Raw genomic sequence first — 15,780 nt, 5'->3', positions numbered from 1 at the left:
CAAATTGAATATGGATTGATAGCTCACAGGGACTTTGACTAAAAACTGTAGGATATGTGAGCATACACTTGGCCTTCCACTGTGAAGCAAAGTAAAATCGCCATCTGGGAACGGCCCAAGTGATCAGCTCTGAAGAAGCATTGCAGAGGATTGCAAAGCAAAGAGGACTGCCTTAGAATTAGGTACAAATGAATTTTCCCCGCTTTTATTTTTATTTCACATATTCCAGAGGAGTACTTGAAGGAAGTGGGTGGTGGTGGGAGGGAGAAGCCCTAGTAACTTTACCTTTTGTGATAATGCCCCCAGCAGTTGTTTTCAGAAGGCTATAGAGGGGCCGCCATTTATGGTATCAGGAAACTGGGCTTGTAGATTTCATAAAGGGATAAGAATAAGAAGAATATTCATATATCACTTTTCAACAAAAGTTCCCAAAGCAGTTCACACAGATATAAATAAATTAATTAAGTGACTGTCCCCCAAAGGGCTCACAATCTTTAAAAGAAACATAAGATAGACACAACAACCACTGGAGGGATGCTGTGCTGGGGGTGGATAGGGCCAGTTGCTCTCTCCCTGCTGAATAAAGAGAATCACCACTTTTAAAAGGTGCCTCTTTGCTCTGTTAGGGGGACCTTATATTTCTTCCCTTCAACTGGGCACTGTTTCAGAGTTGAGCCCTGGAAGTGAGAAGAGACTTTAGGACTGATGCCCACATAAGGCCAGGTGCTAAAAGACCCTAGGTGGGCATAACTGCACATTCAGCAGGTTTCTCCAGTGTGCCATTCCAGAAGCAGCCATTGTCATGTATCGAATTTTGTACCTCACTGCACGATATTCTGAGTGACTGGAAGCTTCTTCTTCTTTTTAATAAGAGAAGCTAGCATAGGCTCAACAGTTGAACTCCTGCTTGAGGCTAATATGCCTCTGCTTTGGAGTCTGACTCTCTGATGGCAGCCTAATTGCTCCTTTATGAGAAAGTCCAAGGGCATTCCTTAAAAGCTGCCTTACTTCAATATGTCGATGCATTTAAGGTGCCCCTCTGTGTCTGTGCTGCCTTCCAACATTATTTTCCCCTCTCAAGTATAATTACTCATTAGATAAATAACAGTAGCAATAAAAAATGCAAAGGAGACATGGGATCAGATTAAACCAAACAATTAAAATGATGCCATGGTGGGGTGTGTGTTTGGTTTTGGTTTGTTTAGAACTGCTTAGGAAATAAAGACTGTATCAGCAAGGATAATGAGTGCACAATCCTTCCTGGTGCTTGTGAGAACATGCCAGGCATTGCCTTGGAAAACTTGAAAAATATCCACCATGAGTCCCTTAAACCATTGGGGATGGAATGGGGTTTATGGAAGCTTGAGCGGTGGTTAGTTTTACCCCCTAAGTTGATTCCATTTTGTTTCAAGGATAAATACTCTTCATTTAAAAGAAAGAAAGAAAGAAAGAAAGAAAGAAAGAAAGAAAGAAAGAAAGAAAGAAAGAAAGAAAGAAAGAAATCATATTTTATGATTAAGAGAAGCCTGAAACTTTGTGTGCGACTTTCAGTAGATCTGAGAGACCTCTAGCCATTTCAGCCGAGCTTCATTTCTCCGATCACCATGCCGATAGCACTGGAAATTAAATTGACCCATTTTATTTAAAAAACTTTGGATGGGTGTAAACCACAGCTGTGTGATTGCCACTGTGTCAGGGCTGCTGGTGACCTACGCCTTGAATTTAAGGGATTGTGCTGGCAACACTTTATAATAAGTGGCAAAAGATTATTTCTGCCTTTGGTACTCATTATTATAACATTAATTGGGGTGAAAGGTAATCCGTTTTGTATGCTAAATCATGGATCTTTTCTTAAAAGGTTAGCGGGAGAACTGATGTGCTGCTTGCCTAAGTATGCAGCATCCAGGGGTGTATTTCCCCCCTTTTCTGTACAACTGTTTCCTCAAAAGCTTGACAGCAAAGGTGCTACAAGGGAGGTACTACCTCCCTGTAGCTTCCTTAACAATGCAAAGCCAGGTGTGACTGCTGCTTGAATGAGGCAGGCAGAAACAGATGGTGGCTGGCCATGGCTGTTCGAAGAATAATGTCTGGTGACACACCACGCAAAGAAATGAAGGCAGTTGGAGCACCACCAGCCTCTCAGTAAACACCACCAACAGTGTTGCAGTTGCACAACAGGATGCCCAGTGGGAATAATGGTCATTACATTGTACAACTGCATTTGTGCAAATCTATTATGAAGCAGAACAGCCCTGCTCCACAACACTGTAGGTGGTTTTTACAGACTCAGCAGAGCAGGCAGTGCTCCAACCACCCATATTTCTGTATGCAGTGTGTTAGCCAGTGTCCAAACCATGACAACTATGACAAAGAATAATAATATTGATATACCACTCTTCAACCAAAGTTCTCAATGCAGTTTACCTAGAAAAATAAAACATAAATAATATGGTCCACTGTCCCCAAAGGGTTCAGAATCGAAAAAGAAACATAAGGCAGATACCAGCAACAGCCACTGGAGGGATGCTGTGCTGGGGTTGGATAGGGCCCTTGCTAAATATAAGAGAATTGGCAGTTGGGAAAGGTACCTCTTTGCTCAGTTAGCAAACAAATTAAAGTCATCAACCAAAGAGAAATCTGTGGAAAACGATCCTCTGTCTCCATGTCACCCAGCAATGTACCATCATCACAGCTTCTGTTGTTCCTGCTTGGCCAACCACTGTTTACTTCAGGTGACTTCTGCTTAAAATAGGTGGGCCACTGTGTGAAACAGGATGCTGGACTAGATGGGCCTTGGGCCTGATCCAACAGGGATGTTCTTATGTTCTTATATCATTGAGCAATGCAGAAACTTACATTAACTAGCACTGAAGAGCTTGAAAGTACATATGTACAACTGCTGTGGAAACCTCTTTCCTCATTCAGTACTGTCAGCAGGACTGGGGCAGATGCTCCCTAAGCACACCAAGGAAGGAGCCAGCCCCAAAATTGGGGGGGGCACCAAAAAAGCAGGGAGGCAGTGTATCTGGCCCCCATCAGTACCCTAAGTACAAGATACATTCAGGTATTTAAAAATTATTGTTTGTTTAAAAAAATTGAGGGGGGCAGGGCCAGGTTCATCTTAGGTCTCGCTCCCCACTGGCTACGGGTCTGGAGCCAAGACCTGGCAAGAATACTGAAGGTTCAAAATCAAGCAGGTAAAACGTGGGTAGTCTGTAGAACCTTGACTCCACCCAGATGCTGGTAATGTAATAGTGTTGAGGTCAAGTTTTCCGGGAAGGCTAAAAGCCCTCCAGCTAGTCTCTTATGATTAATCAGCCAAATTCAATAAGAAGCCAGAAAGGAGAATTAAGTATCTTTATTCAGCTGAGTAAAGGGTGTCCATTTCAATGCAAGAGAGAAATGGCACACAGCAGGAACAGTTACAATCAATTTTATAGCTTTGTGATAATCAAGCACATAGGCCCACCCAGTTCCTCCCAGTTCCCCTTTTCTGCAAATAATGCTATTGGCTATATTCAAATAAGTTGTTTTCCAGACATGTTGTCACATATTGTCACACACTATCAAGAGGTGGCTTCCTGTTTCTCTGCTTGCGGTTTTCAAAACTCAAGTGTTTCTCAAGTACTGGCATCCTGTTCTGTCTGGCCATTGTTTGTGGTTTCAGCACAGAAACTTGTGACACCCAAAAAGAGATTTGCTTGCAATTTCTCACTATCATTTATTTCCTAATAGCTTTTAAGCAGTCTTACAGAAGCAAGATGGCTGCAGTTATGCTAAGAGTAAAATATAGCTTTTTCTAGCCCTCACAATAGCTTTATTAATGAGCTTATATACAGCTCCCTGACTGGGCTATAAAACCACGGCCCTACATAAGGCTTTCTACTTGCTCAACAAAAGATGGTAAGGGGGCAGTCAGGGCTGGATTTTTTCTTAAGGGGACTGTGCACAGAATTCATGGTGAGTGAATGCAACACAAAATGAATGTTTACAAGCTTTTTGATCTTTTGTGATTTCTAAGAGATTGAGCCTTAACATGTCTGCTCACTTGAAGTCTTGCCACCCACAATATGAACCCAATTCAGTTTGCTTTCTACAGTGTTATCTTTTGAGAATGGAAGAGAAGCATTGAGGAACCAAAACGTAAGCCCCAAGGGTTGGGATACTGGCAACTCAGGAGAAGGTAGTGCTGTGCCAAAAGGAAAAAGTGAGCTGGCAAACATACTTGGAATCTTAAATTGCTCATTTGTGGAATTTGGATCCAGAACTAAGAATGTGAGGCCCGTGAGCAAGTATTTCCTCTCTAAAAAGAGTGCAAAAATACTTTGAAGGGCTTTTTTGTTTTTGAGACTGTTTTATTTTCTATTCAATTGAACATAAAATACCACCTTAGAGATAAATGTGCTGGTCTTACTGAGCAGCCTGCTCTCGGTTTGTCTTGTTGGGCAGCTCCTGTGTGTGTCCCTCCTGCCCACTTGACCTCTCCAGCAACTGCAGCATCACTCAGGAAGGTCAAACAGTCAATGAGACCAAGAATGAATTAAAATATAAAGCTAGAGACAAATCCCAGCCTTTATTATACCCTGGAAGGGACTTTCAGGAGCTGTTTCAATTAGTAAGGGTTTTAAATGTAATGAACATGTTAAGTGTGTAACATCCATCACCGCTTTTAGTGGAACACATGCAAGATCCTTCGTCCCTAATCCTAAAGATATTTGTTTGGAAGTATGCCTAAGGAGAAATTGTGTAGGAGTGGGGAACAACAACTAGGATTGGGGCTGGGAGATGCACCTAGAGTGCATAGGCAAAGAGACGCCTTTCAGTGTGGTGGTTTTTTAAAATATTAAGCTGGGAGAGAGCAACTGGCCTGTTCAAACCCAGCATGGCATCCCTCCAGTGGCTGTTGCTAGCAGAGATTTGTGTTTCTTTTTAAGATTGTGGGGACATGGAACCATCTTCTTTCCTAAATAAACCACTTTAAGAACTATTTGGTTGAAATGTGATATAATAGTAGTAGTAGCAGCAGCAGCAACAGATGAAGCTCAGAAACAACAGATATTAATTCTGTCTCAGTGCACTCATTCTACCATGTGCTGGACACTAGGTTTATACAAACATGGTACACTCTCATTATCCCGCAGTACATAGACTACTCAGTTGGGACCTTTTCTGAACTACCCATGATGAGCTAAGCTATAAACATCTTGATTGTTTTCCAAATTAATTCCTACGGAATTTGGCCCAATTCAGACATCATGCCAAACCTCAGGTAAACATAGCTGAGGTCAGTATTTCTGATAGTCTGAATGTGTGAAGCTACAGTTCTGTCACCCAGCCGTCCGTGGCTCTGTTTTTGCCTCCAAACCTGAATTCGAACCATCGGTTTGTAGTGAGTGTTGCTGCTGAAACTGGAGGTTCTGAAGCACCATTTTGTTGCCCAAGTTCTGTGGCTGTTGTAATGTGGGTATCATGAGGAACCTCCTCCCGCCACCATAAAGAGGTCAGCTCAGAGCAGCTCAGAAATGCATCCATTCTATGTTGGCCACTTCTCTTGCTGGCTCTCTCAGAGCGAAAGCTTTGCTTCTGCCATCACCTCACTCCTCCTGTCACTGCTTGGCAACAGGGATGCTGAATCTCTAGAGTCCCTGCATTTAAAGGGACAGAGCTAGCTTGGAATTTATTTATTTATTTGTTTATTTATTACATTTCTATCCCCCTCTTCCTCCAAGGAGCCCAGAGCGGTGTACTACATACTTAGGTTTCTCCTCACAACAACCCTGTGAAGTAGGCTAGGCTGAGAGAGAAGTGACTGGCCCAGAGTCACCCAGCTAGTATCATGGCTGAATGGGGATTTGAACTTGGGTCTCCCTGGTCCTAGTCCAGCACTCTAACCACTACACCACGCTGGCTGCTGCTTTGGACCTGATGTGTTCCTGAGAAAGAAAAGGCTGGGAGGAAAATACAAAGACAGCAGGAGAGAGTTCTCAAACACGATCACTTCAGTGTTTATGTTAAGGAGACATTAAACCCTTCATACAGACAGACATAAACAGGTCTCTATACATGCATAGCAGCTGCCCCTGTGCCAGCACATAGGAGTCAGAGCAACAGCAGAGAAGTACAGGCAATGAGATAAGTTTTCTGTAGATATTCCTGGGAACATTCCCCCCGCCCACCATCCCAACAGCAGGAAAGACAGCTGTGGGGTGATGAATGAGTGTTCCACTCTTAGTGCACAAGACGCAGATGCTGCAGCTGGGCACAGTGCAAGTTCCATTGAAGCTAATGCAGGAACACTACCACAATAACCACACCTGTGGTCCTCTTGTTCTTGTTCAGTTAATTAAAGAAAGTCAATCTTCCTTGACATGCATGATGTGTGTTTCTGTTAATGGCACTGATACATTCACAGTGGGGCATGTGGAGGCCCCAACAGACAGGGGTAGGATCCTCAGGGCACTTGCTATTCTGCCCCTCGCTATTCTGGGGTATCACTAACGGCATATATGCATGGCTGTGTAGCTTAGGAATTCTGGGAAAGTCACTGCTCTAAGGAGTGGAAGGAAAGCGTTAAGATATATTTTTCCTGCCAAGAGCAGGTGATCGAGGCCAAGAAGACACAGTCGCACAGAGCACATGCCCTCCCCCCCACACACACGCAAACACACTCATCGCAGTCAATAGTTGCTGGGTGACAGACACAATGCCCACAGTCTGGTAACACGAGCAGAATGGAGATTGCTGGGATGGAGCCTCAGCGGACTAGGAAGAGGGTGGGCTTATTCTAGCCAGCAACTGGAGGTAGTGAAATGGGAGTTGCTCAGTCATCTGCTGCAGCATGATTCTTGGGTTCAGAAATTAACCACAGGTTTGTTTAACTGAGCTTTGGTGCTACATGTGAATGGGGCCTATGACTAAGGCATATGTATTAGGGCAGTGTGGTGGCAAGGTTGGGAGGAGCATGTGCTAGGGGGAGAACCCTGCACTTCAGACATTTAAGGCTGCTTTGGCCATCATTCTTCAAGTGACATGTAAGCATACTGCAGCTGCAAGGTATATGGGGAACAACACGGACATGTCAGAAGAACAAAGGCTGGATGGATAGTCCTGTTTCTGAGAGTTTATCTCCTTTTCTCGATGATGTCATAATAGCAGGAATGCATTTATAATATATATGTTCAATACTACTTTACCACATATTCCCTGTAAAGTCATCTTTTACTGAAAGCCAGGAGGGCCATTAATCTCAACTGTAGCTCTGCTTTAAGATTCATCATGGGGAGAACTTATGTAAAACCACTGCATTGCTGTCAAAACACTGATTTGGGAATAGTTTTTCACAAGGTGAAAGTGAAGAGGAATCAAACCTAAATGTCCCTTGATTGTGCTATGAACAGTTAAAATGGCTCTGATAAAGAAAAGTAATTGGAAGTAGAAGAGAAGTCACACATAACTGATGGGCTGCAACCAGGCAGGCCAAGCACTTTTCCTCAGCAAAGCTCACACTGTTTCCTTTCATAAGGATCAGCCTGCACTGCAGGTAATTCTCCACATGGCATTGCCCAGGCCAAGGAAAAGGCCTTGGCAGCTCGGATAGGAGCCATGGACCATATGCTGCCCATCCATATTCTAGAAGCTTAATTAAGTGGGTGTCTGGATGGAAGCATGATTCTACTCTATCCACAGTAGCAACACTATTTAAAGCACTATCTCATGCTTAGTTTATGCCAGCTGGAGTCCTTTTTGGATATGGTGTAAGTTGAGTTATACTCACATAAACAGCCACCACTGTCACTTTAATACCTGCTCTGTTAATGTCTGCTCTGTTAAATTGGTATTTAAATTTTTAAATTGCTCTGCCTATTTCTAAATTGTGAAGTGCATGTTTCAGTGGCTTACACTTTCCCCCCTTCTAGTCATTTTATAATCATCTTATATGCTTCACAATGCCCCAGTATGATTATTATCGTGTTTCCTTATGTAAGAATAATATCTGGAGGTCTAAACCAAGGGGGAAATTCATTGGTACTGCAAACCTGCATTATAAGAGACCATTCCTGACCCAACAATTTTGATATGCAAAACCAATGAAAGATGGGGAAATTGAGTAGTATTATCACAACAGTTAAAGGAAGAAATGAATTGGATGTAAATTCAACATTCACAATTCATTCGCGTGCCTAATTCCCATTATAAGTGCATTGTGATCTTGTAATAGCAATGTTGATTCTTGAAAACACAACTCTATGGAATTTTTCAAAAGCTGTAGGGACATCCTGCAAGTCCAACTCATGTGTGAGCCCGAATTACCATTACATACTCAGTGATTTAACCATTAATTTATGCTTTTTCTTCCATTGTTTTTCATACCATTGCATATAGTGGCCAACATCCTAACTTATGCTGTGCCTGTGCAAAAAAAAAAAAAAGCACATGTGCAGCACCAGTGGTCCCACTTCTGAAGTGCAGGTGCTCGCATGCGGGGAGGTGATTTTCATCAATCCCCCATCCCCTCAGAAGCACTTCATTTGACCTGGAAGTAGATCTGTGAGGGTTGTACAGTCCTTGTGTTGACATAATACAGTATATTAGGGGGTCTGTGATCTGATGTGTCTTGATGAATATTTGGGTTATGCACCAGGACTGCATACTTAATTGCACTATAGTACCATTATGTTGGGTGATTGGTCCACTGTAATGTCACTTTGAGCTTACTTATGCTGTTGCTTAAATGCCATTTGTATTAGTACCACAATATAAGAGAATTGTAATGAGTAGTTCCGTTTAAAAAACATTTTGTACCATGTTTTTCTTTCCATCTTCCTGTTTTGTCTTATTTTTCAAACGTTGTTGCAGACCTCAGTGTTGAAGAAACAAGAGACATTATTGGAGTTTTCCTCTTTGTTTGCCCACTTTTGAAAGACAATAATATACATCATTCCTCTGGTTTATACTGCCTGCAATAGTGTGTTGTCTCTACCTATTTTGAGCAAGATGAAAGTTTTGGAACCAGAAAAATCAATGGCTTATTGTTCAGTGATTTCTCTTTGCATGTTTCTTTGTGTGCTTGAGGGAGAATGAACATTTGTCCTTTTGCTTGACAATGCATTATTTAGGAATAATTCGTTTAGGCACCCGAGACAAAGATATTGTATGACATTAGTATTCTGAAGTAGTATTGATTACTGGTATGAAATGAAAATATTTAATTGATGAAAATGCCAAGATCCTGTAGGGACTCTCATTTTGGAAGGTTAAAAAGGGCCAATCTCTCCAAGGGGGACAGGGCAGAATCCACATGCAGTCTGAACCAATTCTGGAAGCTCAGAGAGCGGGGGTGGGTGGGATGAGGAATTTTCCATCAGTACTGCAATTGGTGCTGGCAAAGAGAAAGTGTTGCTTTGGGCAAAGTCATCAGCTTTGGCTTCATTTCATCTCCGGTGGTCTCGCTCTGTTTTGCATGTAAATGGCACCATCTCAGCTGCACAGTCCCAGGATATTCTCAGATATTCATACCTTGCCTTGTATGGCAGCCAGGGGACACTTGAATTAGTCTGAAGGCTGAATGCAGGGACAACCATGATTCACAAACACATTCCACTGGAGCCCTCTTCGGATGTTTTAAAACACAAGGGGAAACTGTACCTGTGTACAGTGTCCTGAGAGTGGTCCAGCAAACCCCACCCAGAAGCCTCACCCCCATGCTGAATATCCTTAGATTTTTATCTGCAGAGGCAAATATTGTTGAATGTGAAGAGATTATCTCTGTGATCATAAGGTGTCTCTGACTAGAAGGAGAAAGTGGCATGGGGGGGAGGGATGTTAACCCCCTCCATGCTGTGCATCACTTTCCCAGGACAGACCAGGAGCCCGCACACTAATCTTAGATAAAAGGATCACTTCCAGTTCGCTTCCACATTAAGCCCATCTTGTAATAATGGATTTAACATCAGTAATCAGGCTCTGAGTGGAAATGCTAAAAGACAGAGAGCTGAAAGCTGATGGAAGGCACCTTCCATGAATCTTTCTCCAGGAATCTGATATACTCTGTTTTGTAGAATAATATCCAGAAGCAGGACCTAGGTAGATCAGTCCACCCTGGAATGGCTCATCTTGTGGAAGTACACATAGGCCACATTCAGATGTAACGCAGAACCGTGGGTCCAATGGATCAGCAGTTCTACTCCCCCTTCCCCCACTCTCCCATCCGAATTTGGACATAGCGGAGAGCTCCCTCTCTGAAGTCAGTGAGACTCCAGAGAGGAGAGGAAACTGGCTGTGCAGGCTTCCTTCTTCCATGAGGGACAGCCTGCACAGCCAATCACGGCCAGAGTTGAGTGAGGAGCTTCCTCCAGTTACAGGAGACTCAGTCTGTGATTCTGAATTCATACATACTGCAGGCTGTGCCCAACCTCAGGTTGTGATGACAAAACTCAGTACAACCCAAAGGTTCAGGCTGGAGTTACAAATCTGAAACCTCTTACCACCATGCCAAACCACATTTCCACGCATCCAGATGTAACGCTTCCGGAACCTCTGGCCCATTCAACTGTGGATCTGCCTTACATGCAAATGTGGCCATAATAATGTCCATCAACTGACAGCCTTGGGAGCAGGGTGATATACCATATTGTGACCAACATAACTCATACTGCCATTGAAACTGGACTGCCACAGGGGCAGGAGGGGACATCTGGAACAGGAAGTGAAAATGGATCCGAATGGTAAAGGGAGTAATGGTGCTGTATAACATTTGCAGACAGAAATACCAACCCCACTAAATGTGAGGTGCTGCTTCCACAAGCTCATGACTAGGGAAAAATCTTGTTCCACTCTAGTAGTACAAGGGACTACAGTTCCCATCATACCCAGGCACAATGTATCTTCTAAGGCAATGTTTGCCTTTTGTTTCTGACTGGTGGAGGAGAATAGAGATATAGCATAGCATCACACACTCTACTTACTTCTTCTCCAATTGTTTCTTCAGTGCTGGGCACAGGAATTTAGCTGACAGGGTTGAAAAAAACATAGTAAAAACAAATCATATTTGCTGAAACTAGAAGGGGAAATGCAAGACAGACTGGGAAAATGTCTCCATGCTACTGCAAATCTCCAAATAAAGGAAAAGGCTGTTCACACTAGCAGCCCTACTTGAACTTGTCAAGTCCTACCTGGGTAGGGCTACTTGGGTGAAGCACTGGGTAGCCCAGGTTTTTGTCCTCGGCTATTACCCAGGCAAAAGGGCATGAGCACACACTGCATTCCCGGATGTATGGTTTCCCTAGAGTGCACAGCTTGCAGGAAAATTCCTCAATGCACCGCACTCCTCGGGCAGTGCCTTGAGAGATTTCTGGAAGCTGGGCTGCATTCCCCCAGCCTCTACAAGGCCATGTTGGTCCCAGCAGTGCTGGTCGATTGGGCATGTGAGCAACTCTGCACCAGATATACCTAGGAAGCTCCCAAGCAGGAGATGAAGGCATGTCCCCTCTCCTGCTATTGCTCTCCTGAAAGCCTGAAGGTAGCCTATAGCCATCGAGACTAGTAGGCATTGATTGACCTGTCCTCCATGAATTTGCCTAAGCCCCTTTTGCTAGGTTCTATAGAAGCATGATGTGTAGGAATATGGGATATCCCATTTGTCCTATGGGAATGGTGTTGTGGATGTTCTGCCAAGACAACCCACTGCATCACTGCTCTTCATAGCAATCAATTATCGGCTCTCAGCTAACTTAAATTTTTCATACAAGGATATGGCCCTCGTAAAAGATTACATGATATGACTCTCATGAAAGATTCATTGCTTATCCAAAGACCATTGGTAAAAGAAAGTAAGCCAAATAAGGAAATTATTTTTGCCATTTTGGTCAATACTGAATGATTAGCTCTGGGATCTGAAACAATGTCATGGCCCAGAGCTTCACTTTTTTTTGGAAAAAATTAATATATGAAAAGGGTTGCTACATTTCTTTTCAGCTGTGTTGTAAACTTCAGTTTGGCTGCACTTTATTTCTGGTTTCCTTCTTATTCTTCCTCGTAAAGGACTTATTTGTGTTTATTAGTTGTTAGCTGAGACTACTATTACTTCTTGGACAGACTTGGATTTTATATTCCTATAAACTGTAAATGCCAAAACTAAACAATAAATAAGAAATAGTCCATTGTTGACTAATTGGCATTTTTTAGAAAGAGTGTCATGTCTTCTTGATTTGTTGGATATTTGTTGTTAAGTAGCACTGAAATGCATTAGGGATTAACCAGTTAACTAAAGGCTTGCTTTCCCAACATCACATATTTGTAGAGAGCAACAAACCAAAGTCAGGTTTTTTTAATCATGTTGGGAATTTGCTGTACAATTTATCAGGTTTGGTTTTGGACTGCATTGAGGTCTATAAATTAAAAGCATACACCAATAAGAAGCTGGCTTTGATGTCTAATAGGGATTCTGTGAATCCATTATTTTAATATTTTAGATTTATAATCAGAGGGCTTGCCCCTTTGCTCAATTCCATGCAATACTTTTTTCCATGGTCTTTTTTCCAAAGCCCTTCTGACAAATGTTTCACTCAGATTACCTTTATTAATACAGTTGATGCATAACTAGCCCTTGGGCTCTGAGATCAGAGACAATTTGAAACATCAGCTTTCTCATATATTGAAAATAAAGTTCAAAAGGAGTTGAGAGATATTTCCACCATTCCAAGTAGTTTTGCTTGTATTATTGATGCACATCTGCTGAGGGAACACTAGAGACTTTTGAACGTTTCAGCTTCTATCAAAGTGCCACATATTCAGCCACCACACCAATTAAAGCCCATTGTATGACATGGCATCCAGAAAAGAGAAGCAGCTATTGGTTCAATATTGTGGGTTTATACCAAAATTATTTTTCTTCACCTTGGAATATTAGGTGACACAATTTCATGAATACCTTTTATTCTCTGTTTTTCATGCAGCACACTTTTCTCAAACTCTTTACGGTTTTTTTGTTGTTTTGTTTTGTTTTTTGCTTTTTTGAAGATTACATACTGTATTGGGACAGGACAAGAGGAGAGAGTCAGAAAACTAATGTTAAGTAATCATGATACTGCTCCTAAAACTGCTGACAAGAACAATCTTGGAAAACCAAGAGAATGCCTTAAAAAGTACTTAATTTTTTAATTTCACTGTCCACATCTGAAGTCAATATACAAAGTTTAGAACCTGAAATTTAGATGAAATTTTTCTGAAATTGCATTCAACTATAGTTCATATTATTTCAAATTATCTAGCTTCCTAGAAGCTGCCTCAGATCAATGCTTGGCCTTAGAAAAAGGCAGCCATGCAGTGGGGAAAGGTGTTCCTTTGTCCCATGTTGATATTTGGATTAGTGTGCTGACCTGATATTACCAGCAGTAATCAGGAGGCATGAGGGAATAATTCATACTCTGAAGATGTATGAAAAATAAATAATTATAATACCTAGAGTAAGAGCAAAAAATAAAGGTCTTTGGCAAGATCCCCTGGATAGTGATCACCTAGGGATGTACACGAATAACTTTAAGGGCAGGGGAGGGTGTACTCACCCCTCCCGCTGCATTTCCCCCACTGGTGCTCTGTTAGCTTTAAGCCCCTTGGGGCGGCAGCATTCCTCCCTGCTGCCCCATTTCCCCCATCAGCCGGAAGTAACCAGAAGTAGTGAGCGCACGTGTGCACATGACGTGTGTGCGCCCGTCTGCCATGCACGTGCACGACGGGCGCACGCACGCTCGCTACTTCCAGTTGATGGGGGAAACGGGGTGGCAGGGAGGAATGCTGCCGCCCCGAGGGGCTTAAAGATAACAGAGCACCGGCGGGGGAAATCCAGCGGGAGGGGTGAGTACACCCTCCCCCACCCTTAAAGTACTACCCTTGCTGGTGCCGAAACCCCGGAACCCCCCCAGTGCCGAAACATTTCTGAGACCTTTATAATGGCCTCCGAAACATTTCAGGCACGTGCCTACTGTCACCTTGAATTTTATAGAATCCAGGGGAAAGAGTTGTGGTGTGCAAGGACAAGCCAGTGGTGTGGAATCAGGAATATTAATAGCATAATGAAATAGATATTATATACAGAGAGGCAAGTGCAGACAGCTTTTAAGTATTCTTGCTGCTGGCTATTTTTGTGTCATGCCTCTACTCCAGGATTGGAATGCAAGTAACTAAAGCCCCATTCAAAAACAACTCTTTCCCTTGGATTCTACACAATTCAAGGTGATAGATATTCATATTAAAGCCCTCAACAGCTTGGGACTAGGATAGCTAAAGGACAGTTTCCTCCCATATACTCTTCCCAACTTCTACAACTGCTGAGAAGGATCTTTTGAGTGTCTTATTACTGGTGAAGCCAGGCTGGTGGGGACAAGGGATAGGACCTGCTCAGCAGCAAACCCAGACAATGGAACTCCGAGTCCACATGTGTTTTTTTTCATTGTATGTTGATGATTATGTATCTTTGTATCCTCTTCCAGAACCTCGGCAAAGGCAGGGATCCAGGGGTACACCAGACCTTGGACAGCTCCAGAGTCAAGTCCTTGACCACTGCTGAGCAGGGTAACCAGGACTGGGTATTGCAACATAGAAGAGAATGTTGTTTAATGACTTCTTGCAGCAAACTGCCAGATTTTACAACCATTGGCCAGGCAAGGTAAATTGGGTGCACTCTTTCTCTAGAAAACTCTCTGTTTCATAAAGGAGTCTTGCCCAATTGTTCAAGTCCTAGCTCTGGCTAATGGGAGGGGCCTCTGCTAGGATTGATAGAGGACTTTTTGAATCAGAGGATATAGGGAGAGCTGGGTCCTCAGGGCATGATGGAGATTCTGGCTAGGGTTTCCCTGGTTCTCCTGATGTCCTAGCAGCACAGTCACCTGGGGTCTGAATTGTAGGTTTTTTGCATCGCTGCCCTGAACTTTCTGCCATGACCATCATTGAGGGCCCTGTATCCAGTGGCATGATATTTTGTTTAGACAAAAGCATTTAGCTTGCTTGTTGCATTTTCTGTGGATCTGGGTTTGGTTCTTACTCTCCTCTGGTTTGGATTGTGCTTATTGCTCTCAGTAAGCTTGGAGTTTGTATTCTACAGGTGGCCCTTGTTATTCATGGGGGTTCCATTCTTGACTTTAGGCACGAATATGGAAACCAATTGGGGTGTAGTTTCCTAACAAAAAAAGGGGGACAAAAAAGCAAGGGGGGCAGAAATAAGAGAAGAAAAAGACAATAATACCTTATTCTTCAGGTCTCCAGTTCTCCAGCAATGCCCCCACCAAACCCTGAAAACTGTCAAATATTATTATTATTATTAGTAGTAGTAGTAGTAGTAGTAGTAATAAATTAATTAAGCGCTACAAAATGGCTCTCTGCTGGAAAATGGCTGCCAGAAATGACATCGGAAGTCATTTCTGGGTCATTTCTGGCCGCTCAAATAGGTGAATTTCGCCCATTTTTCTACCCACAGATCATGAAACTGGGACCCAATCACAGATACACAGAAATGCAGATACTGAGTCCGTGGATAATGAGAGCCATCTGTATTTGAATTACTGTTTGCAACCTTTAAGTCACCTTGGTGTTGTCTTAAAATTTACAAAACAAATAATATATGCATAATCATTTCTTAATGTAAGAACCATGGCCGCATTCTGCCTCCATTTAATTCATTTTTACATTGGCAAAGCTAAAAATTTATAGTTTAAGATTAGACTAAATTACCTCTACTCTGGGTGTGCATAAGATTGGCTCCAGATTTCAGAGGGCCCTTAAGAAATG

General features: G+C 42.7%; 1 long non-coding RNA gene across 1 annotated transcript in view; it reads right to left on the bottom strand.

Moving 5' to 3' along the window:
- Positions 1-15,291, bottom strand: part of LOC128344802 (uncharacterized) — a 39,019-nt gene extending 23,728 nt beyond the window's left edge. Inside the window, exons 1-2 of the long non-coding RNA XR_008316063.1 lie at positions 15,239-15,291; positions 12,929-13,025 (exon numbers count right to left, since the gene is read on the bottom strand). This is a non-coding gene — a long non-coding RNA (uncharacterized LOC128344802). The remainder of the gene's footprint in view (positions 1-12,928; positions 13,026-15,238) is intronic.
- Positions 15,292-15,780: the final 489 nt, after the last annotated feature.

The sequence above is a fragment of the Hemicordylus capensis genome, chromosome 1, assembly GCF_027244095.1.
Source record: "Hemicordylus capensis ecotype Gifberg chromosome 1, rHemCap1.1.pri, whole genome shotgun sequence".
Taxonomy (NCBI): Eukaryota; Metazoa; Chordata; class Lepidosauria; order Squamata; family Cordylidae; genus Hemicordylus; species Hemicordylus capensis.
The sequence above is the reverse complement of the archived record's forward strand: the minus strand, read 5'-3'. Positions and strand labels throughout refer to the sequence as shown.